At 47.3% G+C, this 25,988-nt stretch overlaps 1 protein-coding gene across 1 annotated transcript in view; it reads left to right on the top strand.

Annotated features, from left to right (window-relative positions):
• Nucleotides 1-3,308: 3,308 nt before the first annotated feature.
• The window catches only part of LOC123746624 (hematopoietic prostaglandin D synthase), a 59,793-nt gene continuing 37,113 nt past the window's right edge, over nucleotides 3,309-25,988 (top strand). Inside the window, exon 1 of the mRNA XM_069318417.1 lies at nucleotides 3,309-3,467. The gene's annotated coding sequence lies outside the window, so the exon portion shown is untranslated. The remainder of the gene's footprint in view (nucleotides 3,468-25,988) is intronic.

Genomic DNA, 25,988 nt, shown 5'->3' with positions numbered 1-25,988 from the left:
TATGAACTGACATTAGAAACTTGTGTAACGAATCGTTTAGGACACTGTATATCACTTATGTCAGACCATATCTGTAGTATGCAGCTCCAGCCTGAAGTCCATACCTCGTTAAACACAAGACAAAATTAGAGAAGATTAAAAGGTATGCCACCAGACTGGTCATGGAACTGAGAAGCATGAGCTACAAGGAAAGGCTAAGAGAGCTGAACCTCACATTCTTGGAAAACAGAAGAGTAAGGGGAGACATGACAACCACCTACAAAATTCTCAAGGGAATTGGCAGAGTGGACAAAGACAAACTCTTTAGCACGGGTGGAACACGAACAAGGGGACACAGGTGGAAACTTAGTACCCAGATGAGCCACAGCTACGTTAGAAATAATTTTTTCAGTGTCAGAGTAGTTAACAAATGGAATGCATTAGGCAGTGATGTGGTGGAGGCTGACTCCATACACGGTTTCAAATGAAGATTTGATAGAGCCTAAAAAGCTCAGGAATCTGTACACCGGTTGATTGACAGCTGAGAGGCGGGACCAAAGAGCCAGAGCTCAACCCTCGCAAGTAAAACTAGGTGAGTACACACACAGTAACTAAACCATACACACAGTAACTAAACCATACACACAGTAACTAAACCATACACACAGTTACCAATTATTATTGTGAAGACCAAGAATAATATAACCAAGGTTAGATACGAATGTTGGTGCGACCATGTTGCAACATGGTCAATATTGCGACAGGGACAATATTGCAACATGACCAATATTGCAACATGGCCAATATTGCAACATGGCCAATATGGCAACATGGCCAATATTGCAACATAACCAATATTGCAACATGGCCAATATTGCGACATGGCCAATATTGCAACATGACCAATATTGCAACATAACCAATATTGCAACATGACCAATATTGCAACATGGCCAATATTGCAACATGCCCAATATTGCAACATGACCAATATTGCAACATGACCAATATTGCAACATGACCAATATTGCAACATGTCCAATATTGCAACATGACCAATATTGCGACATGGCCAATATTGCAACATGACCAATATTGCAACATGACCAATATTGCAACATGACCAATATTGCAACATGACCAATATTGCAACATGACCAATATTGCAACATGACCAATATTGCAACATGACCAATATTGCAACATGGCCAATATTGCAACATGACCAATATTGCGACATGACCAATATTGCGACATGACCAATATTGCAACATGACCAATATTGCGACATGGCCAATATTGCAACATGGCCAATATTGCAACAGGGCCAATATTGCAACATGACCAATATTGCGACATGACCAATATTGCGACATGACCAATATTGCAACATGACCAATATTGCGACATGGCCAATATTGCAACATGGCCAATATTGCAACAGGGCCAATATTGCAACATGACCAATATTGTGACATGGCTAATATTGCAACATGGCCAATATTGCGACATGGCCAATATTGCAACATGACCAATATTACAACATGACCAATATTGCAACATGGACAATGTTACAACATGGTCAATGTTGCAACATTGTCAATATTGCAACATGGACAATGTTGCAACATGGTCAATATTGCGACATGGACAATATTGCAACATGGTCAATATTGCAACATGGTCAATATTGCGACATGGACAATGTTGCAACATGGTCAATATTGCGACATGGACAATATTGCAACAGGGTCAATATTGCAACATGGTCAATTTTGCAACATGGACAATGTTGCAACATGGACAATATTGCGACATGGACAATATTGCAACATGGTCAATATTGCAACATGGTCAATATTGCAACATGACTAATATTGCAACATGGTCAATATTGCAACATGGACAATGTTGCAACATGGACAATATTGCAACATGGACAATATTGCAACATGGTCAATATTGCAACATGTTCAATCTTGCAGCAGGGACAATCTTGCAGCAGGGACAATCTTGTAACGGGGACAATCTTGCAGCAGGGACAATCTTGCAGCAGGGACAATCTTGCAGCAGGGACAATCTTGTAACGGGGACAATCTTGCAGCAGGGACAATCTTGCAGCAGGGACAATCTTGTAACGGGGACAATCTTGCAGCAGGGACAATCTTGCAGCAGGGACAATCTTGCAGCAGGGACAATCTTGCAGCAGGGACAATCTTGTAACGGGGACAATCTTGCAGCAGGGACAATCTTGCAGCAGGGACAATCTTGCAGCAGGGACAATCTTGCAGCAGGGACAATCTTGTAACGGGGACAATCTTGCAGCTGGGACAATCTTGCAGCAGGGACAATCTTGCAGCAGGGACAATCTTGCAGCAGGGACAATCTTGTAACGGGGACAATCTTGCAGCAGGGACAATCTTGCAGCAGGGACAATCTTGCAGCAGGGACAATCTTGTAACGGGGACAATCTTGCAGCAGGGACAATCTTGCAGCAGGGACAATCTTGTAACGGGGACAATCTTGCAGCAGGGACAATCTTGCAGCAGGGACAATCTTGCAGCAGGGACAATCTTGCAGCAGGGACAATCTTGTAACGGGGACAATCTTGCAGCAGGGACAATCTTGCAGCAGGGACAATCTTGCAGCAGGGACAATCTTGCAGCAGGGACAATCTTGTAACGGGGACAATCTTGCAGCAAGGACAATCTTGCAACACGGTCAATATTGCAACATGTTCAATCTTGCAACATGTTCAATCTTGCAACATGTTCAATCTTCCAGCAGGGGCAATATTGCAACAAGAACAATCATGCAACAGAAACAATCTTGCAACTTGAACAATCTTGCAGCAGGGACAATCTTGCAGCAGGGACAATCTTGCAGCAGGGACAATCTTGCAGCAGGGACAATCTTGCAGCAGGGACAATCTTGCAACATGAACAATCTCGCAACAGGGAAAAGGTGTTTAGGGACAACTGGCAACCAAGGGCCGCGGGGCGTAGATAAAGCTTGTTCATTGTCTGCCAGCACCCTCATTTCCTCCCCCTCATCCCCCCCTCCCTTTATTCCCTCATCATTCCCCCCCCCAATCCCACCTCTCGCCACATTCCAGACTTCTCCACCCTCCTTTTCCTGTCTTCTGTCAAGTTTCAAAGCCCCGTATCTGTGTGGTCTGTCTTTTCTTCTCCTGCTTCCGTCTCCTCCTCCTCCGTTGCGTCACTCTCTGTGCCTTGTGTCTTTCAAAGTCTCGCCCATCTCCTCTCATTACCTGTCTGTTCTCCTATCATCTGTCTCTCCCCCGTTTCCCTCCCTCCCGTTCCTCGTCGCCCCTCTGTCCCCCCCGCGGGCGTCAACAGCGGGCATGAGTCATGGTCCCGCCATAAGACACGGAGCCGCTCAATCGGCCAGTGCGTCCTCCACCGCCACGGCCTACACACGCACCCGCCGCCGCCACCCGCCATTACCCGCCACTACCCGCCACTACTGTGAGTAAGCCCCTTGATCAAATACCTTGTTACTGTGTTGTTCTAGATGCGGTTTATTAGCTGCCATTGGTCAGTTTAATTCACATCCTGAGGCTGGAATTTTCTCCACACTGTTACTAGGTAAACTGCATTGTACAGCTACACTTTCTGGGGTGTTAGGCCTATCAGTCTCCCTAGGGTTATCAAGGCTGACAAATCAGCCCTGAGTGTACTCTAGGACTGGAGTAAACTATCGGTGTATGTACACCAAGATTTGTGGTAAACCTTTCCAAGCAAATAATATTCCTTGAACACTATTGTATTTACTTTAGAAACCTAATTTGTTTTAAATAGTTATTTCAAATTTATTCTACGAAGTTAATATGCTTTCTAAATTTAGATGTTCGTATGTAAGTTAGGTTAGACATATAGTTTACTTACGAGGTAGGTTAGGTATAAATAAATGATATTGATACCTGGTTGATGGGGTTCTGGGAGTTGTTCTACTCCCCAAGCCCGGCCCGAGGCCAGGCTTGACTTGTGAGAGTTTGGTCCACCAGGCTGTTGCTTGGAGCGGCCCGCAGGCCCACATATACCTGGTTGATGGGGTTCTGGGAGTTCTTCTACTCCCCAAGCCCGGCCCGAGGCCAGGCTTGACTTGTGAGAGTTTGGTCCACCAGGCTGTTGCTTGGAGCGGCCCGCAGGCCCACATATACCTGGTTGATGGGGTTCTGGGAGTTCTTCTACTCCCCAAGCCCGGCCCGAGGCCAGGCTTGACTTGTGAGAGTTTGGTCCACCAGGCTGTTGCTTGGAGCGGCCCGCAGGCCCACATATACCTGGTTGATGGGGTTCTGGGAGTTGTTCTACTCCCCAAGCCCGGCCCGAGGCCAGGCTTGACTTGTGAGAGTTTGGTCCACCAGGCTGTTGCTTGGAGCGGCCCGCAGGCCCACATATACCTGGTTGATGGGGTTCTGGGAGTTCTTCTACTCCCCAAGCCCGGCCCGAGGCCAGACTTGACTTGTGAGAGTTTGGTCCACCAGGCTGTTGCTTGGAGCGGCCCGCAGGCCCACATATACCTGGTTGATGGGGTTCTGGGAGTTGTTCTACTGCCCAAGCCCGGCCCGAGGCCAGGCTTGACTTGTGAGAGTTTGGTCCACCAGACTGTTGCTTGGAGCGGCCCGCAGGCCCACATATACCTGGTTGATGGGGTTCTGGGAGTTGTTCTACTGTCCAAGCCCGGCCCGAGGCCAGGCTTGACTTGTGAGAGTTTGGTCCACCAGACTGTTGCTTGGAGCGGCCCGCAGGCCCACATATACCTGGTTGATGGGGTTCTGGGAGTTCTTCTACTCCCCAAGCCCGGCCCGAGGCCAGACTTGACTTGTGAGAGTTTGGTCCACCAGGCTGTTGCTTGGAGCGGCCCGCAGGCCCACATATACCTGGTTGATGGGGTTCTGGGAGTTCTTCTACTGCCCAAGCCCGGCCCGAGGCCAGGCTTGACTTGTGAGAGTTTGGTCCACCAGGCTGTTGCTTGGAGCGGCCCGCAGGCCCACATATACCTGGTTGATGGGGTTCTGGGAGTTCTTCTACTCCTCAAGCCCGGCCCGAGGCCAGACTTGACTTGTGAGAGTTTGGTCCACCAGGCTGTTGCTTGGAGCGGCCCGCAGGCCCACATATACCTGGTTGATGGGGTTCTGGGAGTTCTTCTACTCCTCAAGCCCGGCCCGAGGCCAGGCTTGACTTGTGAGAGTTTGGTCCACCAGGCTGTTGCTTGGAGCGGCCCGCAGGCCCACATATACCTGGTTGATGGGGTTCTGGGAGTTGTTCTACTCCCCAAGCCCGGCCCGAGGCCAGTCTTGACTTGTGAGAGTTTGGTCCACCAGGCTGTTGCTTGGAGCGGCCCGCAGGCCCACATATACCTGGTTGATGGGGTTCTGGGAGTTCTTCTACTCCCCAAGCCCGGCCCGAGGCCAGACTTGACTTGTGAGAGTTTGGTCCACCAGACTGTTGCTTGGAGCGGCCCGCAGGCCCACATATACCTGGTTGATGGGGTTCTGGGAGTTCTTCTACTCCCCAAGCCCGGCCCGAGGCCAGACTTGACTTGTGAGAGTTTGGTCCACCAGGCTGTTGCTTGGAGCGGCCCGCAGGCCCACATATACCTGGTTGATGGGGTTCTGGGAGTTGTTCTACTGCCCAAGCCCGGCCCGAGGCCAGGCTTGACTTGTGAGAGTTTGGTCCACCAGGCTGTTGCTTGGAGCGGCCCGCAGGCCCACATATACCTGGTTGATGGGGTTCTGGGAGTTCTTCTACTCCCCAAGCCCGGCCCGAGGCCAGTCTTGACTTGTGAGAGTTTGGTCCACCAGGCTGTTGCTTGGAGCGGCCCGCAGGCCCACATACCCACCATAGCCCGGTTGGTCCGGCACTCCTTGGAGGAAACTTTCTAGTTATCTCTTGAAGATTGGGTGGATAGGAGCTGCCTGGTATGGACCAATAGGAGCTGCCTCGTATGGACCAATAGGAGCTGCCTGGTATGGACCAATAGGAGCTGCCTCGTATGGACCAATAGGAGCTGCCTCGTATGGACCAATAGGAGCTGCCTGGTATGGACCAATAGGAGCTGCCTCGTATGGACCAATAGGAGCTGCCTCGTATGGACCAATAGGAGCTGCCTCGTATGGACCAATAGGAGCTGCCTCGTATGGACCAATAGGAGCTGCCTCGTATGGACCAATAGGAGCTGCCTCGTATGGACCAATAGGAGCTGCCTCGTATGGACCAATAGGCCTCCTGCAGTTACCTTCATTCTTATGTTCTTATGAACACATGTACAACAACTATTTAACAAATACAATGGTTTATATGACACAACAATTTTTTTTTAGCTTGTGTTTATTTACAATTTGTATTTATTATTTGTGCTTGCTGAATCGAGATATTAGCTCTTGGACCCCGCCTTTCTAACCAATCCCTTTCCTCTATTATGTCTACTTCATATATTTGTCTCGAACACACACACACACATATACCACATATGTCAGAACAATTCTGGAGTATGCAGCCCCACCATGAAGTCCGTATCTCGTGAAGCAGAACACTAAATTGGAGAAGATTCAGAGGTTTGCCACCAGACTGGGGCCCGAACTGAGGGGCATGAACAATGAGGAGAGCCTACGGGAATTAAACCTCATGTCACTGGAAGACAGAAGAGTTAGCGGGGATATGATCACCACATACAAGATTTTCAAAGGAATTGATAGGTAAGATAAAGACAGATTAGTTAACACAAGGGACACACGCACTAGGGCACACAGGTGGAAACTGTGTGCCCAAATGAGCCACAGATATTAGGAAGATTTTGTTTAAGTGTCAGAGTAGTTGACAAATGGAATGCATTAGGAAGTGATGTGGTGGAGGCTGACTCCATACACAGTGATGTGGTGGAGGCTGACTCCATACACAGTGATGTGGTGGAGGCTGACTCCATACACAGTGATGTGGTGGAGGCTGACTCCATACACAGTGATGTGGTGGAGGCTGACTCCATACACAGTGATGTGGTGGAGGCTGACTCCATACACAGTGATGTGGTGGAGGCTGACTCCATACACAGTGATGTGGTGGAGGCTGACTCCATACACAGTGATGTGGTGGAGGCTGACTCCATACACAGTTTCAAGTGTAGATATGAAGAGTAGTGGAGGTGTAGATATAGAGCCTAATAGACTCAGGAACCTGTACACCAGTTTGACAGTTGAGAGGCGGAACCGAAGAGCCAGAGCTCAGTCTCCGCAAGGTGGAGGTGAGCTAGGTGAGTACACACGCACACACATCCCCCAGGAAGCAGCCCATAACAGCTGTCTAACTCCCAGGTTCCTATTTTCTGCTTGGTTAACAGGTGCATCAGGGTGAAAGAAATTCACCCCATTTGTTTCCACCTCCACCGTAGATCGAACCCGGAACCTTATGATTACGAATCCCGAGCGCGGTCCACTCAGCTGGCAGGCCCCTTATTGTACCCGTTGCGTTAAGGCTTCACTATCCTAACAATCAAATATTTGTCGAAGCTGTCCTTAAAGTTATGGATGGAGGTGGCTTCCACAACATCTTCCCTGAGTACATTCCACTTGTTGACCCCCCGTACACGGTACAAGTATTTCCTTATATTTCTTCCACTTATTTGTGACTCCAACTTCCACTTGTGTCTTCTTGCCCTGTTGTCGCTCAACTTACAGAGGTTGTCTTTGTCCACCTTGTCAGTATCTTGTACGTTGTTATCATATCTACTCTATTATTTACTTATACTTTATCCAGTTTCTTCAGCTTGTCCTCATAATTTAACCCTCTAAGCTCTGGCTGTTGTTGTTGTTAAAAATTCGCTACCTGGAGCAAAAAGTTCCAAGTAACACCGTCTATGGTGAACCCGTAGATAGTTAAGCTCTGGCACTAATCAAGCAGCAAACCTTTGAACTTTTTATTATTTTAGTTTTATGTTTCACAAGGTAGGGATGCCAAGCAGGTGCTGCATACTCCAGTACTGGTCTTACACAAGCTGTGTAGATTGCTTTGAACGTGTCCTGATTTAGGTTTATAAACGACGTTGTAATGTTTGTCAGCGTCTCATATGCCGCTGATGTCACCCTGCCTGTGTGTGCCTCTGGTGTTAGGGATGGAACTATATCTACTCCCAAAACTTGTTATCTCTCAGATTCCAGCAGTTGTCTTCCATTAATGGTGTAGACACCTTCTGCAACTCTCTCCCCCTTCCCCCATCTGCATTACCTTGAAGATGGGGAAGGTATTGACATAACACAGGGAGCCGGTCGGCCGAGCGGACAGCACGCTGGACTTGTGATCCTGTGGTCCCGGGTTCGATCCCGAGCGCCGGCGAGAAACAATGGGCAGAGTTTCTTTCACCCTATGCCACTGTTACCTAGCACTAATATAGGTACCTGGGTGTTAGTCAGCTGTCACGGGCTGCTTTCTGGGGGATGGAGGCCTGGTCGAGGACCGGGCCGCGGGGACACTAAAGCCCCGAAATCATCTCAAGATAACCTCAAGATAACATTGACATGTACGAGCTTGTTCCCTCGGGGTAGATCATTAACATAAATTAGGAACAGCAGTGGTCCCAGGACTGATCCTCAAGGGACCCCACTTGTTACATTTCATCAGGTGGAGACTCTCGCCCCTGACACTTTGACTTCTATCCTTCAGGTATTCCCTTACCCAGTTTTTTTTTTTTTTTTTGAGATATATACAAGAGTTGTTACATTCTTGTAGAGCCACTAGTACGCGTAGCGTTTCGGGCAAGTCCTTAATCCTATGGTCCCTGGAATACGATCCCCTGCCGCGAAGAATCGTTGTTACAACCAAGTACACATTTTACTGTTGCGTTAAACAGAGGCTACAGTTAAGGATTTGCGCCCAGTAAATCCTCCCCGGCCAGGATACGAACCCATGACAAAGCCCTCGCGGAACGCCAGGCGAGTGTCTTACCACTACACCACGGAGACTGTAAAGTGTTTAAGTTTAGTGTTGTCCCAATTATCCCAGCTTGCTTCTCCATCGTGTACATGAGCCTTTCGTAAGGAACAGTATCAAACGCCTTATGACGGCCTAGGAAAATGCAATCTACCCAGCCTTCTTTTTCATGTCGTATTTTAGTAAACTTTTTTTTAGAACGAGATTGTCATGCTTGACTGTGTGTGTATACTCACCTAGTTGTGCTTGCGGGGGTTGAGCTTCAGCTCTTTGGTCCGGCTTCTCAACTGTCAATCAACTGGTGTACAGATTCCTGAGCCTACTGGGCTCTATCATATCTACACTTGAAACTGTGTATGGAGTCAGCCTCCACCACATTACTGCCTAATGCATTCCACCTGTTAACTACTCTGACACTGAAAAAGTTCTTTCTAACGTCCCTGTGACTCATTTGGGTACTCAGTTTCCACCTGTGTCCCCTTGTTCGCGTCCCGCCACTGTTAAACAGTTTATCTTTATCTATCCAGTCAATTCCTCATGAAAATTTTTATAGGTAATAGGTAATGATCATGCCTCCCCTAACTCTTCTGTTTTCAAGTAACGTAATCTTTCATCGTAGCTTATTCCTCTCAGCTCGGGGACTAGCCTGGTGGCATACCTCTGAACCATTTTTAACATCGTTTTGTGTTTGACTAGATGTGGATTCCAGGCTGGAACCGCATATTCCAGTATTGGTCTGACGTATGAGGTATACAAGGTTCTGAATGATTCCTTACACAAGCCTCTGAAGTTAATTCTTATGCTCGCCAGCCTTGCATACGCCGCTGATGTCACCCTTATGACGTGGGCTTCAGGGGACAGGTCTGGTGTGATATCAACCCCCAGATCTTTCTCTCGTCCTGAATCCTGAAGGATTTCCGCTACCAGCTGGTACCTTGTGTTTGGCCTCCTGCTCCCTACGCCAATCTTCATCACTCTGCACTTGCTCCAGTTAAACTCTAGTAGCCATTTGTTGGATCATTCCTTCAGTTTGTCTAGGTCATCTTGTTGCCTCATACTAACCTCCTCTGTCTTAATCCTCCTCATAATTTTTGCATCATCAGCAAACAATAAGAGGAACGAGTCTGTTCCCTCTGGGAGATCATTTACATTTGTCTGTCTGTCTGTCTGACTGTCTGCTTATCTGTCTGTCTGTCTGTCTGTCTGTCTGTCTGTCTGTCTGTCTGTCTGTCTGTCTGTCTGTCTGTCTGTCTGTCTGTCTGTCTGTCTGTCTGTCTGTCTGTCTGCTTGTCTGTCTGTCTGTCTGTCTGTCTGTCTGTCTGTCTGTCTGTCTGTCTGTCTGTCTGTCTGTCTGTCTGTCTGTCTGTCTGTCTGTCTGTCTGACTGTCTGCTTGTCTGTCTGTCTGTCTGTCTGTCTGTCTGTCTGTCTGTCTGTCTGTCTGTCTGTCTGTCTGTCTGTCTGTCTGTCTGTCTGTCTGTCCCTCTGTCTCTCTGTCTCGTGTATTTCTTTATCATATGATTCCTCCTTGTAAACTTCTTGTCTATTAAATCTTCCAACTTTTAGTCTTTTGTTCTCAAGATTTCTTTGTTTCTGTTTATGTCTCTCTTTCAATGTTGATATTTCTAAATTTATTTGACTTTTCTTTATATATTTAGATATCTTTGGTTATCTTTTTTATAGTATTACTGCGACAGTTTATATAGATATGCTAATTGTTTGATTGGTTGTTTAACATTATGTCTACCTGTTCTACATTCTATCTCGCAGTACTGCAAATTGTTCACCTGTGCTTCAATCTACTTAGCTGTGCTACAATCTACTTAGCTGTGCTACAATCTACTTAGCTGTGCTACAATATACTTAGCTGTGCTACAATATACTTAGCTGTGCTACAATATACTTAGCTGTGCTACAATATACTTAGCTGTGCTACAATATACTTAGCTGTGCTACAATATACTTAGCTGTGCTACAATCTACTTAGCTGTGCTACAATATACTTAGCTGTGCTACAATCTACTTAGCTGTGCTACAATATACTTAGCTGTGCTACAATATACTTAGCTGTGCTACAATCTACTTAGCTGTGCTACAATCTACTTAGCTGTGCTACAATATACTTAGCTGTGCTACAATATACTTAGCTGTGCTACAATATACTTAGCTGTGCTACAATATACTTAGCTGTGCTACAATCTACTTAGCTGTGCTACAATATACTTAGCTGTGCTACAATCTACTTAGCTGTGCTACAATATACTTAGCTGTGCTACAATATACTTAGCTGTGCTACAGTCTGCTAAGCTGTGCTTCAATTTCTTTAACTGTGCATGACTTAATCTTTTCAACAGTCACCCTAGATGTTCCTCAGTCTTTCTATCTGTGCCAGTTCTTGAGACTTCACTCATGTGCTACAGTCTCGACCTGTGTTACAGTCTCGACCTGTGTTACAGTCTCTCGACCTGTGTTACAGTCTCGACCTGTGTTACAGTCTCTCGACCTGTGCTACAGTCTCGACCTGTGTTACAGTCTCGACCTGTGTTACAGTCTCGACCTGTGTTACAGTCTCTCGACCTGTGTTACAGTCTCTCGACCTGTGTTACAGTCTCGACCTGTGTTACAGTCTCTCGACCTGTGTTACAGTCTCTCGACCTGTGTTACAGTCTCGACCTGTGTTACAGTCTCGACCTGTGTTGCAGTCTCTCGACCTGTGTTACAGTCTCTCGACCTGTGTTACAGTCTCGACCTGTGTTACAGTCTCTCGACCTGTGTTACAGTCTCTCGACCTGTGTTACAGTCTCGACCTGTGTTACAGTCTCGACCTGTGTTACAGTCTCGACCTGTGTTACAGTCTCGACCTGTGTTACAGTCTCTCGACCGGTGTTACAGTCTCTCGACCTGTGTTACAGTCTCGACCTGTGTTACAGTCTCGACCTGTGTTACAGTCTCGACCTGTGTTACAGTCTCTCGACCTGTGTTACAGTCTCGACCTGTGTTACAGTCTCTCGACCTGTGTTACAGTCTCTCGACCTGTGCTACAGTCTCGACCTGTGTTACAGTCTCGACCTGTGTTACAGTCTCGACCTGTGCTACAGTCTCTCGACCTGTGTTACAGTCTCGACCTGTGTTGCAGTCTCTCGACCTGTGTTACAGTCTCTCGACCTGTGTTACAGTCTCTCGACCTGTGTTACAGTCTCGACCTATGTTGCAGTCTCTCGACTTGTGTTACAGTCTCTCGACCTGTGTTACAGTCTCTCGACCTGTGTTACAGTCTCGACCTGTGTTACAGTCTCTCGACCTGTGTTACAGTCTCGACCTGTGTTACAGTCTCGACCTGTGTTACAGTCTCGACCTGTGTTGCAGTCTCTCGACCTGTGTTACAGTCTCGACCTGTGTTACAGTCTCGACCTGTGTTACAGTCTCGACCTGTGTTACAGTCTCGACCTGTGTTACAGTCTCGACCTGTGTTACAGTCTCGACCTGTGTTACAGTCTCGACCTGTGTTGCAGTCTCTCGACCTGTGTTACAGTCTCTCGACCTGTGTTACAGTCTCTCGACCTGTGTTACAGTCTCGACCTGTGTTACAGTCTCGACCTGTGTTACAGTCTCTCGACCTGTACTACAGTCTCTCGACCTGTGCTACAGTCTCTCGACCTGTGTTACAGTCTCTCGACCTGTGCTACAGTCTCTCGACCTGTGTTACAGTCTCGACCTGTGCTACAGTATCTCGACCTGTGTTACAGTCTCTCGACCTGTGTTACAGTCTCGACCTGTGTTACAGTCTCGACCTGTGTTACAGTCTCGACCTGTGTTACAGTCTCTCGAGCTGTGCTACAGTCTTGACCTGTGTTACAGTCTCTCGACCTGTGCTACAGTCTCTCGACCTGTGTTACAGTCTCGACCTGTGCTACAGTCTCTCGACCTGTGTTACAGTCTCTTGACCTGTGCTACAGTCTCTCGACCTGTGTTACAGTCTCTCGACCTGTGTTACAGTCTCTCGACCTGTGTTACAGTCTCTCGACCTGTGCTACAGTCTCGACCTGTGTTACAGTCTCGACCTGTGTTACAGTCTCTCGACCTGTGTTACAGTCTCTCGACCTGTGTTACAGTCTCTCGACCTGTGTTACAGTCTTGACCTGTGCTACAGTCTCTCGACCTGTGCTACAGTCTCTTGACCTGTGCTACAGTCTCGATCTGTGTTACAGTCTCTCGACCTGTGTTACAGTCTCTCGACCTGTGCTACAGTCTCTCGACCTGTGTTACAGTCTCTCGACCTGTGTTACAGTCTCGACCTGTGTTACAGTCTCGACCTGTGTTACAGTCTCTCGACCTGTGTTACAGTCTCTCGACCTGTGCTACAGTCTCTCGACCTGTGCTACAGTCTCTCGACCTGTGTTACAGTCTCGACCTGTGTTACAGTCTCGACCTGTGTTACAGTCTCTCGACCTGTGCTACAGTCTCTCGACCTGTGTTACAGTCTCTCGACCTGTGTTACAGTCTCTCGACCTGTGTTACAGTCTCTCGACCTGTGCTACAGTCTCGACCTGTGTTACAGTCTCTCGACCTGTGTTACAGTCTCGACCTGTGCTACAGTCTCTCGACCTGTGTTACAGTCTCGACCTGTGTTACAGTCTCTCGACCTGTGCTACAGTCTCGACCTGTGTTACAGTCTCTCGACCTGTGTTACAGTCTCTCGACCTGTGCTACAGTTTCTCGACCTGTGCTACAGTCTCGACCTGTGCTACAGTCTCTCGACCTGTGTTACAGTCTCTTGACCTGTGTTACAGTCTCGACCTGTGTTACAGTCTCTTGACCTGTGTTACAGTCTCTCGACCTGTGTTACAGTCTCTCGACCTGTGCTACAGTCTCGACCTGTGTTACAGTCTCGACCTGTGTTACAGTCTCGACCTGTGCTACAGTCTCTCGACCTGTGTTACAGTCTCTCGACCTGTGCTACAGTCTCGACCTGTGTTACAGTCTCGACCTGTGTTACAGTCTCGACCTGTGCTACAGTCTCTCGACCTGTGCTACAGTCTCGACCTGTGTTACAGTCTCTCGACCTGTGTTACAGTCTCTCGACCAGTGTTACAGTCTCTCGACCTGTGCTACAGTCTCGACCTGTGTTACAGTCTCGACCTGTGTTACAGTCTCTCGACCAGTGTTACAGTCTCTCGACCTGTGCTACAGTCTCTCGACCTGTGTTACAGTCTCTCGACCTGTGTTACAGTCTCTCGACCTGTGTTACAGTCTCGACCTATGCTACAGTCTCTCGACCTGTGTTACAGTCTCGACCTGTGTTACAGTCTCTCGACCTGTGTTACAGTCTCGACCTGTGCTACAGTCTCTCGACCTGTGTTACAGTCTCTCGACCTGTGCTACAGTCTCGACCTGTGTTACAGTCTCGACCTGTGTTACAGTCTCGACCTATGCTACAGTCTCTCGACCTGTGTTACAGTCTCGACCTGTGTTACAGTCTCTCGACCTGTGCTACAGTCTCTCGACCTGTGCTACAGTCTCTCGACCTGTGTTACAGTCTCGACCTGTGTTACAGTCTTGACCTGTGCTACAGTCCGTCAGTTCTCAGGAGCTCTGAGCTGCATTCGTTGAAATGAAACCGTTCCCCGTGTGTGATGTGATGGTTGTATGAGTGAAGGTTGTGTGCGTGTGGGTGCAGTGGAGGGATGAGAGTGTGAGAGGAAGGCTGTGTGTGTGTGAGAGGAAGGCTGTGTGTGAGAGAGAAAGGCTGTGTGTGAGAGAGGAAGGCTGTGTGTGAGAGAGGAAGGCGGTGTGTGAGAGAGGAAGGCTGTGTGTGAGAGAGGAAGGCTGTGTGTGAGAGAGGAAGGCTGTGTGTGAGAGAGGAAGGTTGTGTGTGTGAGAGAGGAAGGCTGTGTGTGAGAGAGGAAGGTTGTTTGTGAGTGAGGAAGGTTGTTTGTGAGTGAGGAAGGTTGTGTGTGTGAGAGAGGAAGGCTGTGTGTGAGAGGAAGGCTGTGTGTGAGAGAGGAAGGCTGTGTGTGAGAGAGGAAGGCTGTGTGTGAGAGAGGAAGGCTGTGTGTGAGAGAGGAAGGCTGTGTGTGAGAGAGGAAGGCTGTGTGTGAGAGAGGAAGGCTGTGTGTGAGAGAGGAAGGCTGTGTGTGAGAGAGGAAGGCTGTGTGTGAGAGAGGAAGGCTGTGTGTGAGAGAGGAAGGCTGTGTGTGAGAGAGGAAGGCTGTGTGTGAGAGAGGAAGGCTGTGTGTGAGAGAGGAAGGCTGTGTGTGAGAGAGGAAGGCTGTGTGTGAGAGAGGAAGGCTGTGTGTGAGAGAGGAAGGCTGTGTGTGAGAGAGGAAGGCTGTGTGTGAGAGAGGAAGTCTGTGTGAGAGAGAGGAAGGCTGTGTGTGAGAGAGGAAGGTTGTGTGTGTGAGAGAGGAAGGTTGTGTGTGTGAGAGAGGAAGGCTGTGTGTGTGAGAGAGGAAGGTTGTGTGTGTGAGAGAGGAAGGCTGTGTGTGAGTGCGGAAGGTTGTTTGTGAGTGAGGAAGACTGTGTGTGTGTGAGAGACGGCTGTGTGTGTGAGAGAGGAAGGTTGTGTGTGTGAGAGAGGAAGGCTGTGTGTGTGAGAGAGGAAGGTTGTGTGTGTGAGAGAGGAAGGCTGTGTGTGAGAGAGGAAGGCTGTGTGTGAGAGGAAGGCTGTGTGTGAGAGAGGAAGGCTGTGTGTGTGAGAGAGGACGGCTGTGTGTGTGTGAGAGGAAGGCTGTGTGTGTGAGAGAGGAAGGTTGTGTGTGTGAGAGGAAGGCTGTGTGTGTGAGAGGAAGGCTGTGTGTGAGAGGAAGGTTGTGTGTGAGGGAGGAAGGCTGTGTGTGAGAGAGGAAGGTTGTGTGTGAGAGAGGAAGGTTGTGTGTGAGAGAGGAAGGCTGTGTGTGTGAGGAAGGTTGTGTGTGTGAGAGAGGAAGGTTGTGTGTGTGAGAGGAAGGCTGTGTGTGAGAGAGGAAGGTTGTGTGTGAGAGAGGAAGGCTGTGTGTGTGAGAGGAAGGTTGTGTGTGTGAGAGAGGAAGGTTGTGTGTGAGAGAGGAAGGCTGTGTGTGAGAGAGGAAGGTTGTGTGTGAGAGAGGAAGGCTGTGTGTGAGAGGAAGGTTGTGTGTGTGAGAGAGGAAGGTTGTGTGTGAGAGAGGAAGGCTGTGTGTGAGAGAGGAAGGCTGTGTGTGAGAGAGGAAGGCTGTGTGTGAGAGAGGAAGGTTGTGTGTGAGAGAGGAAGGCTGTGTGTGAGAGAGGAAGCCTGTGTGTGTGAGAGGAAGGTTGTGTGTGTGAGAGAGGATGGTTGTGTGTGAGAGAGGAAGGCTGTGTGTGAGAGAGGAAGGTTGTGTGTGAGAGAGGAAGGCTGTGTGTGAGAGGAAGGTTGTGTGTGAGAGAGGAAGGCTGTGTGTGTGAGAGGAAGGTTGTGTGTGAGAGGAAGGTTGTGTGTGAGAGAGGAAGGTTGTGTGTGTGAGAGAGGAAGGTTGTGTGTGAGAGAGGAAGGTTGTGTGTGAGAGAGGAAGGTTGTGTGTGAGAGAGGAAGGTTGTGTGTGAGAAAGGAAGGCTGTGTGTGAGAGAGGAAGGTTGTGTGTGTGAGAGGAAGGTTGTGTGTGAGAGGAAGGTTGTGTGTGAGAGAGAGGAAGGTTGTGTGTGAGAGAGGAAGGCTGTGTGTGAGAGAGGAAGGTTGTGTGTGTGAGAGAGGAAGGTTGTGTGTGAGAGAGGAAGGCTGTGTGTGAGAGAGGAAGGTTGTGTGTGAGAGAGGAAGGTTGTGTGTGTGAGAGAGGAAGGTTGTGTGTGAGAGAGGAAGGCTGTGTGTGAGAGAGGAAGGTTGTGTGTGAGAGAGGAAGGCTGTGTGTGTGAGAGGAAGGTTGTGTGTGTGAGAGAGGAAGGTTGTGTGTGTGAGAGAGGAAGGCTGTGTGTGAGAGGAAGGCTGTGTGTGTGAGAGAGGAAGGTTGTGTGTGAGAGAGGAAGGTTGTGTGTGAGAGAGAGGAAGGTTGTGTGTGAGAGGAAGGCTGTGTGTGAGAGGAAGGCTGTGTGTGAGAGAGGAAGGTTGTGTGTGAGAGGAAGGTTGTGTGTGAGAGAGGAAAGCTGTGTGTGTGAGAGGAAGGTTGTGTGTGAGAGGAAGGTTGTGTGTGAGAGAGGAAGGCTGTGTGTGTGAGAGGAAGGTTGTGTGTGAGAGGAAGGTTGTGTGTGAGAGAGGAAGGCTGTGTGTGTGAGAGGAAGGTTGTGTGTGAGAGAGGAAGGTTGTGTGTGTGAGAGAGGAAGGTTGTGTGTGTGAGAGAGGAAGGTTGTGTGTGAGAGGAAGGTTGTGTGAGAGAAGAAGGTTGTGTGAGAGAGGAAGGTTGTGTGAGAGAGGAAGGTTGTGTGAGAGAGGAAGGTTGTGTGTGAGAGGAAGGCTGTGTGTGAGAGGAAGGTTGTGTGTGAGAGGAAGGTTGTGTGTGAGAGGAAGGTTGTGTGTGAGAGAGGAAGGTTGTGTGTGAGAGAGGAAGGCTGTGCGTGTGAGAGAGGAGGTTGTGTGTGTGTGTGAGAGAGGAAGGCTGTGTGTGAGAGAGGAAGGTTGTGTGTGAGAGAGGAAGGTTGTGTGTGAGAGAGGAAGGCTGTGTGTGAGAGAGGAAGGCTGTGTGTGTGAGAGGAAGGTTGTGTGTGAGAGAGGAAGGTTGTGTGTGAGAGAGGAAGGCTGTGTGTGAGAGAGGAAGTCTGTGTGTGAGAGAGGAAGGCTGTGTGTGAGAGAGGAAGGTTGTGTGTGAGAGAGGAAGGCTGTGTGTGAGAGAGGAAGGCTGTGTGTGTGAGAGGAAGGCTGTGTGTGTGAGAGGAAGGTTGTGTGTGAGAGAGGAAGGCTGTGTGTGAGAGAGGAAGGCTGTGTGTGAGAGAGGAAGGTTGTGTGTGTGAGAGGAAGGTTGTGTGAGTGTGCGAGAGAGTAATGGACACTGAAGTAATGATCTAAACTGTTGGTAATCAGCGACATACTTCCCCCCTAGTACGTGACCCGTGAATCGTTGGTTTACATCCAGGTCCTCAATTGCAAGATTAGGAAACACAACCTAATCACCTCGAATCCTTTATCCCGCAAGGAGGGCATGCTAACCACTACTCCACGGTTTAATTTTTAATTTTGCCCCGAGGGTCGAGTTTATTGGGCACCGCCACTCATCCAGCGAGTGGATGTTTGGTTTATTTACGTGGGGTCTCGTAGCCTGGTGGATAGCGCGCAGGACTCGTAATTCTGTGGCGCGGGTTCGATTCCCACACGAGGCAGAAACAAATGGGCAAAGTTTCTTTCACCCTGAATGCCCCTGTTACCTAGCAGTAAATAGGTACCTGGGTGTTAGTCAGCTGTCACGGGCTGCTTCCTGGGGGTGGAGGCCTGGTCGAGGACCGGGCCTCGGGGACACTAAAGCCCCGAAATCATCTCAAGATAACACAATATACCAATTCAAATCCCTTGCCTCGGTGTCATTGTGGGGATTAAGTTACTCTCCATTGTGCTCTCTCGTCCTTGGATCCGCCCTCACCACTACGGCAGCACCACTGTCTATCTTCATCAAGAATGATTATTACATGTCTACCACGGATCATTCCCAGTGGGACGCTGCTCGCGTCCGTTGCTTCTCTGTTCCGGCAGCTTGAGTGAAATTAAAAGCATTGTGGTGTTACTGGCACTGTCGTGGACCATTGAGACGGGACCTCAATAGGAAGGTCGCTTGGCAAGTTTCAGATACTTCAGGTTAAGTAAATTTTCTTCAAATTTGACATTTGTGAAATCGTGAAATCGGGCCGGACGCCGTCCCCGCCAAACACACACCAAAACTACGACGTTGGTACAACGTTCGAACAAGTTTTAACACCTCCTAACCAGTTATAACAACCAATATAGCAAGTTGTAACAACGTTCTAATACGTCATAAACACGTTAAGCCAAGATGTAACAACTTTATTACAAGTTATAACAAGCAGAAAATAGAGACAGTTTCGGTTTGTGTTTCCAGGGTCCAGGCTTCACCCCCAGGCTCCTTCATCCCCGCACACATCCAGTGACCGCTGCGGTCTCCCGCAACCTCCACTTACCCTATTAATATCAGGGTTGTCGGTGGCCGGCTTCCCTTCCCTCTCCCGCATCTTGTCTATAACATGATCACCATCGCTGTCTTGTTTGCTGTTTATGTTCAGCTGGTCACAAGGTTTTCAACAATATTCGTTTTCCCAATTATTAGCGTGTCAGCATCTCCTCTACACGCGCGCACCAGGGGGCCTGGTAGCCTGGTGGATAGCGCACAGGACTCGTAATTCTGTGGCGCGGGTTCGATTCCAGCACCAGGCAGAAACAAATGGGCAAAGTTTCTTTAACCCTGAATGCCCCTGTTACTTAGCAGTAAATAGGTACCTGGGAGTTAGTCAGCTGTCACGGGTTGTTTCCTGGTGTGTGTGTGTGAGGTGTGGGAAAAAAGTAGTTAGTAAACAGTTGATTGACAGTTGAGAGGCGGGCCGAAAGAGCAGAACTCAAACCCCGCAAGCACAACTAGGTAAATACACACACACACACACACACACGTGTGTGTTTGTGTGTGTGTTTTGATATCAACCCGAAACTGTCTTCAGAAGCCCACATCAAAAGGATATCATCAGCGGCATATGCTAGGTTGGCCAACATAAGAACTGTCTTTAGAAACTTATGTAAGGAATCGATCAGGACCTTCTATACCACTTATGTCAGACCAGTTCTGGAATATGCAGCTCCAGCCTGGAGTCCATACCTAGTTAAACACAAGACAAAGTTAGAGAAGATTCAGAGGTATGCCACCAGACTCGTCCCGGAACCGAGTGGTATGAGCTATGAGGAAAGGCTAAGGGAGCTGAATCTCACTTTCCTGAAAACAGAAGAGTAAAGGGTGACATGATAACCATCTACAAAATTCTTAGGGAAATTGACAGGGTGGACAAAGACAAACTCTTCAGCACGGGTGGAACACGAACAAGGGGACACAGGTGAAAACTTAGTACCCAGATGAGCCACAGAGACATTAAAATGATTTTGTTTGTGTCAGAGTAATTAACAGATGAAATGCATTAGGCAGTGATGTGGTGGAGGCTGACGCCATACACAGTTTCAAATGAAGATATGATGGAGCCCAGTAGGCTCAGGAATCTGTACACCAGTTGATTGACAGTTGAGAGGTGGGACCAAAGAGCCAAAACTCAACCCCCGCAAACACAACTAGGTGAGTACATGCACACACACACACACACACACCGTGGTGTGTGAGAGTTGTGGCGGCAGAAGCAAGGAAGAGGCGCAGGGCGAGAGGGGAAAACCAGGAAGTCACAGCTCCCCAACACAACACCCCCAGAGGCGAGGGGGGAACCCACAACCAGCTACCTAGTAACACCAGAGGGGAGGACAACCCCGCCACACTCCTCTACATAGAAAACCCCCTACCCCAAACCCTCCCTGCCCCCACACCCAATCCCCACCCTTCTATCCCTCCCCTCCTCCCACTGAGTCCCCCCTCCCCCCTTTCCTTCCTGTCCTTCCTCCCCTTTCAACCCATACCCTCTCTGTCCCTCCCCCTTCACTGGATCCCCCGCCCCTCATCCCAGTATCCTCTGAGACCCTGTTATCCACCTCACAGGTCCTCACACCCATGGAACAGGTTCCCCCACCAGCAGAACACTCACCAAGGAGGCGATTTGAGAAGGGACAGAAGAAAGTGAGCCACAAAGCAATGTACACTAACATAGATGGAATTACAAATAAAGCAAATGAGCTTGGAGAACGGGTACTAGAGGAAAACCCAGACATAATAGCCCTCACAGGAACAAAGCTAACGAAAATGATATCAAACGCAGTGTTCCCACAGGACTGCTATGTTATGAGGAAAGAGAGGGAAGGAAGAGGTGGTGGTGATGTAGCTCTGCTGGTAAGAAAAGGCTGGGATTTTGAGGAGATGGATATTCAGGGCTGTGAAGGTTTCAGTGACTACATAGCAGGTACCATAACAACTAAAGGGGAAAAAATTATAGTCGTAATCATATATAATCCACCACCAAATGACAGAAGACCCAGACAGGAATAGAAACAACATGGACACCATTAACATAATAGAAAGAGCAGCTCCTGTTGCTACCAGGAATGGATCTGGACTACTAATTATGTGAGACTTCAATCATGGAAAGATAAATTGGGAGAACAGAGACCCGCATGGAGGACCAGAAACATGGAGAGCTAAGCTGCTGGACGTGGCAACAAGAAACTTTCTAAGTCAGCACATCAAGGATCCAACAAGAATGAGAGGAGAAGATGAACCAGCAATGCTTGACCTGATATTTACCCTAAATGAGTGGGATATAAGGGAAATTAAGATGGAAGCGCCCTTGGGAATAAGTGATCACAGTGTATTGAACTTTAAGTACCTGGTAGAGCTAGGAATTGTCTCCCCAAAAAAGAACTAGAAATCAAAAGGCTGGCATACCGAAAGAGAATTATGAACAGATGAGAAGTTTCCTAAGGAAAATACCTAGGGACACAGACCTCAGAGATAAGTCTGTACAAAGTATGATGGACTATGTTACCCAAAAGTGTCAGGAGGCAGTAAACAGGTTCATCCCGGCCCAAAGGGAAAAATCCGAGAAGCAACAGAAGAATCCATGGTATAATAGGGCATGTATGGAAGCGAAGAAACTGAACAAAAGGGCGTGGAGGAACTTCTGGAATAACAGGACACCAGAAAGCAGAGAGAGATACCAGAGAACCAGGAATGAGTATGTTCGGGTGAGAAGAGCAGCAGAGAAAAATTATGAAAATAATACAGCAAACAAAGCCAAGACCGAACCAAAGCTGCTCCATATGTGGAATATCTGGGGCTTGACTCAATTATTCAATTATTTACTTATTTAATTTAATATACAAAGGACCACCCACTTTTGAGAAAAGAGGGAAAACTAATAAAAGTGATCATTAGAATAACACTAGAGAACCAGTGTCTATGGATAATTATTAAAAGGGATAATCACTTGAAATAATGAATGGACTGTATGATTAATTAACTAAAGTCAGAACCTCAAACACCTACATTGGGGGGGTATTGCTACAACTTCATATACGTCTAGGAACTAGTGTGGTTCGTCACCAGTTCATTGATGAGTAAATAATATTATGATCTAAAATGCTATAGATTCAAATATGTGAACTCAAATTGTAAATATTAATGATTATTAAATTACTGAGCAACAGTCTAAGCAAACACATGAATTTCCAATCATCATATCTGGTAATAATATTTACTATAATGATCCTACAAAAATTGTATAAGAATCAATTTAGAGGAATTAAACTTGTACAAAAGAGTCTTAGCTTTAAGACGATTTCTATGACTTCGTTTTGTGATTCGTCCTCGTGACCTCAGGATCTCCACATAGAAGGAACTAGAGGTGAATAGCACGAATGAAGAAAACGACTCGATGACTCCTCACATACGAGCTGAAAATTAAAGAATATTAAGTAGCATTGGAATAGGCTACTATAATCTCAATATTCATGAAAATAGAAGAAATGCCGATTTGGTACTAACGTTGGATATGGGGTCGTCTCACTATGTAGCGACAGACTACTCACAAATATACGATCTTAGATGATGCATCAAGAAAGAAACCTATACTTAACGTGAGTGTATGTAATACTGAAGTCTACCAATATCGCGTCTGCCAGTCCCAGACGTTCACGGTGTTGTACGCGTATTTGTGGGTTTTGGCTTTAATTGTAGACGCGTTATTGGCTGGCTGGGCACTATAGAGCTCGTGGAAGAATAATTATTCACTATTAGTTGGGTATCAGTGTAATTCTTGCTGATAACTCCCAATCGCCACGTGTCTCGCCACTCTTCACGCCAGGACCCTCCTCTCTCGTATGCTGTCCAGGCACGCTCTCTCCACAATGGCGTCGCCGCCTCCCTCAACCTGGCTCTCGCATTCACCACAGAAATTATTAATCATGAATAATTCTTTTCCTCGCGATTATGGATGAAATACGTTAATGAGGACTGGGTTGCAATTATAGGGGTTTAAATATCGTATTCTCGTTTTATGGTGTTAAAAGAGAAATGGAGAAGATTTTATCTCTCTCTATGACATTCGTGCGAGACTGAAGGAATTGTTACTACAGAACAATTTAACTAATAGCTCTCGATTTAAGATTATTGGCAGTTATATTATCCGTAAGTAATTATTACACGGAATACTGATGATTTTAGAGAATCACATTCAATTCTCTAACGCATTGGTAATAAATGTGTTTAACTAGACATTATCTGACGCAATGTTGCTGCTCTATTTCGTGAGAATTCTAGCATTAATACGCAGATGCAATGGTTAGTTTATGTTGACACAACTGTTAGTAAATTTAGTGACTACTGTAGTTAGTATATAATAATAATGATTTATTATAATACAATAGTAGTTTATTAGTGTTGGAAATTTCCAACACCATAGTCACATCAGGAGGAAAACAACAGTGAAGGAACAGGTAATGAAACTTAGAACAGGCGAGGACAGGTATACAGAGATTGACAAAGAGGTGTGTGAAGAACTCAACAAGAGGTTCCAGGAAGTCTTCACAATAGAACAAGGTGAGGTCACTGTGCTAGGAGAAAGGGAAGTAAACCAGGCGACCTTGGAAGGGTTCGAAATTACGAATGAGGAGCTCAAGAGACACCTGCTGGATCTGGATGTTAGAATGGCTGTTGGTCCAGATGGAATCTCACCATGGGTACTGAAAGAGTGTGCAGAGGCACTTTGCTTGCCGCTCTCCATAGTGTATAGTAGGTCACTGGAGACGGGCGAACTACCAGAAATATGGAAGATCGCAAATGTGGTCCCAATATACAAAAAGGGCGACAGGCAAGAGGCACTGAATTACAGGCCAGTGTCCTTAACTTGTATACCATGTAATCTGTACACCTGTTGATTGACAGTTGAGAGGCGGGACCAAAGAGCCAGAGCTCAACCCCCGCAAACACAACTAGGTGAGTACACACATACACACACACACTCAGAGAGAGTGTACTCATCTAATTGTGCTTGCGGGGGGTTGAGCTCTGGCTCTTTGGTCCCGCCTCTCAACCGTCAATCAACAAGTGTACAGGTTCCTGAGCCTATTGGGCTCTATCATATCTACACTTGAAACTGTGTATGGAGTCAGCCTCCACCACATCACTTCCTAATGCATTCCATTTGTCAACCACTCTGACACTAAAAAAGTTCTTTCTAATATATCTGTGGCTCATTGGGTTCTCAGTTTCCACCTGTGTCCCCTAGTGCGTGTGTCCCTTGTGTTAAATAGCCTGTCTTTATCTACCCTATCAATTCCCTTGAGAATCTTGAATGTGATGGTGATCATGTCCCCTCTAACTCTTCTGTCTTCCAGCAAAGTGAGGTTTAATTCCTGTAGACTCTCCTCGTAACTCATACCTCTCAGCTCGGGTACTAGTCTGGTGGCAAACCTTTGAACCTTTTCCAGTTTGGTCTTATCCTTGACTAGATATGGACTCCATGCTGGGGGCTGCATACTCCTGGATTGGCCTGACATATGTGGTATACAAAGTTCTGATTGATTCTTTACACAAGTTTCTGAATGCCATTCTTATGTTGGCCAGCCTGGCATATACCGCTGATGTTATCCTCTTGATATAGGCTGCAGGGGACAGGTCTGGCGTGATGTCAACCCACAAGTCTTTTTCTCTCTCTGACTCTTGAAGAATTTCATCTCCCAGATGATACCTTGTATCTGGCCTCCTGCTCCCTACGCCTATCTTCATTACATTACATTTGCTTGGATTAAACTCTAACAACCATATGTTCGACCATTCCTTCAGCTTGTCTAGGTCTTCTTGAAGCCTCAAACAGTCCTCCTCTGTCTTAATCCTTCTCATAATTTTGGCATCGTCAGCAAACATTAACATTGAGAGAAATGAATCTATACCCTTCGGGAGATCATTTACATATATCAGAAACAAGATAGGACCCAGTACAGAGCCCTGTGGGACTACACTGGTGACCACGTCAATCAGAGGTCTCACCCCTCACCGTAACTCTCTGCTTCCTATTACTTAGGTCTCTTGACCTCCTCACTCGTAATTTCGAACCCTTCCAAGGTCGCCTGGTTTACTTCCCTTTCTCCTAGCACAGTGACCTCACCTTGTTCTATTGTGAAGACTTCCTGGAACCCCTTGTTGAGTTCTTTACACACCTCTTTGTCATTCTCTGTATACCTGTCCTTGCCTGTTCTAAGTTTCATTACCTGTTCTTTCACTGTTGTTTTCCTCCTGATGTGACTATGGAGCAGCTTTGGTTCGGTCTTGGCTTTGTTTGCTATATCATTTTCATAATTTTTCTCTGCTTCTCTTCTCACCCGAACATACTCATTCCTGGTTCTCTGGTATCTCTCTCTGCTTTCTGGTATTATGTTATTCCGGAAGTTCCTCCACGCCCTTTTGTTCAGTCCCTTTGCTTCCATATATGCCCTATTATACCATGGATTCTTCTGTCGCTTCTCGGATTTTTCCCTTTGTGACGGAATGAACCTGTTTACTGCCTCCTGACACTTTTGGGTGACAGTCCATCATTCCTTGTACAGACTTATCTCTGAGGACTGTATCCCAAGGTATTTTCCTCCGGAAACGTCTCATCTCCTCATAGTTCCCCTTTCGGTATGCCAGCCTTTTGTTTCCTAGTTCTTTTAGGGGGGAGATAATTCCTAGCTTTACTAGGTGCTCAAAGTTTAATACACTGTGGTCACTCATTCCCAAGGGTGCTTCCATCTTAACTTCCCTTATATCCCACTCATTTAGGGTAAATATCAGATCGAGGATGGCTGGTTCATCTTCTCCTCTCATTCTTGTTGGTTCCTTAATATGCTGGCTTAGAAAGTGTCTTGTTGCAACATCCAGCAGCTTAGCTCTCCATGTTTTTGGGCCTCAATGCGGATCCCAGTTCTCCCAGTCTATTATCCTGTGGTTGAAGTGTCACATGATTAGCAGTCCAGATCCATTCCTACTGGCAACAGAAGCTGCTCTCTCTATGATGATAATGGT

This window comes from Procambarus clarkii, chromosome 90, assembly GCF_040958095.1.
Source record: "Procambarus clarkii isolate CNS0578487 chromosome 90, FALCON_Pclarkii_2.0, whole genome shotgun sequence".
Classification (NCBI taxonomy): domain Eukaryota; kingdom Metazoa; phylum Arthropoda; class Malacostraca; order Decapoda; family Cambaridae; genus Procambarus; species Procambarus clarkii.
This window is presented reverse-complemented; position numbering and strand designations above follow the sequence as displayed.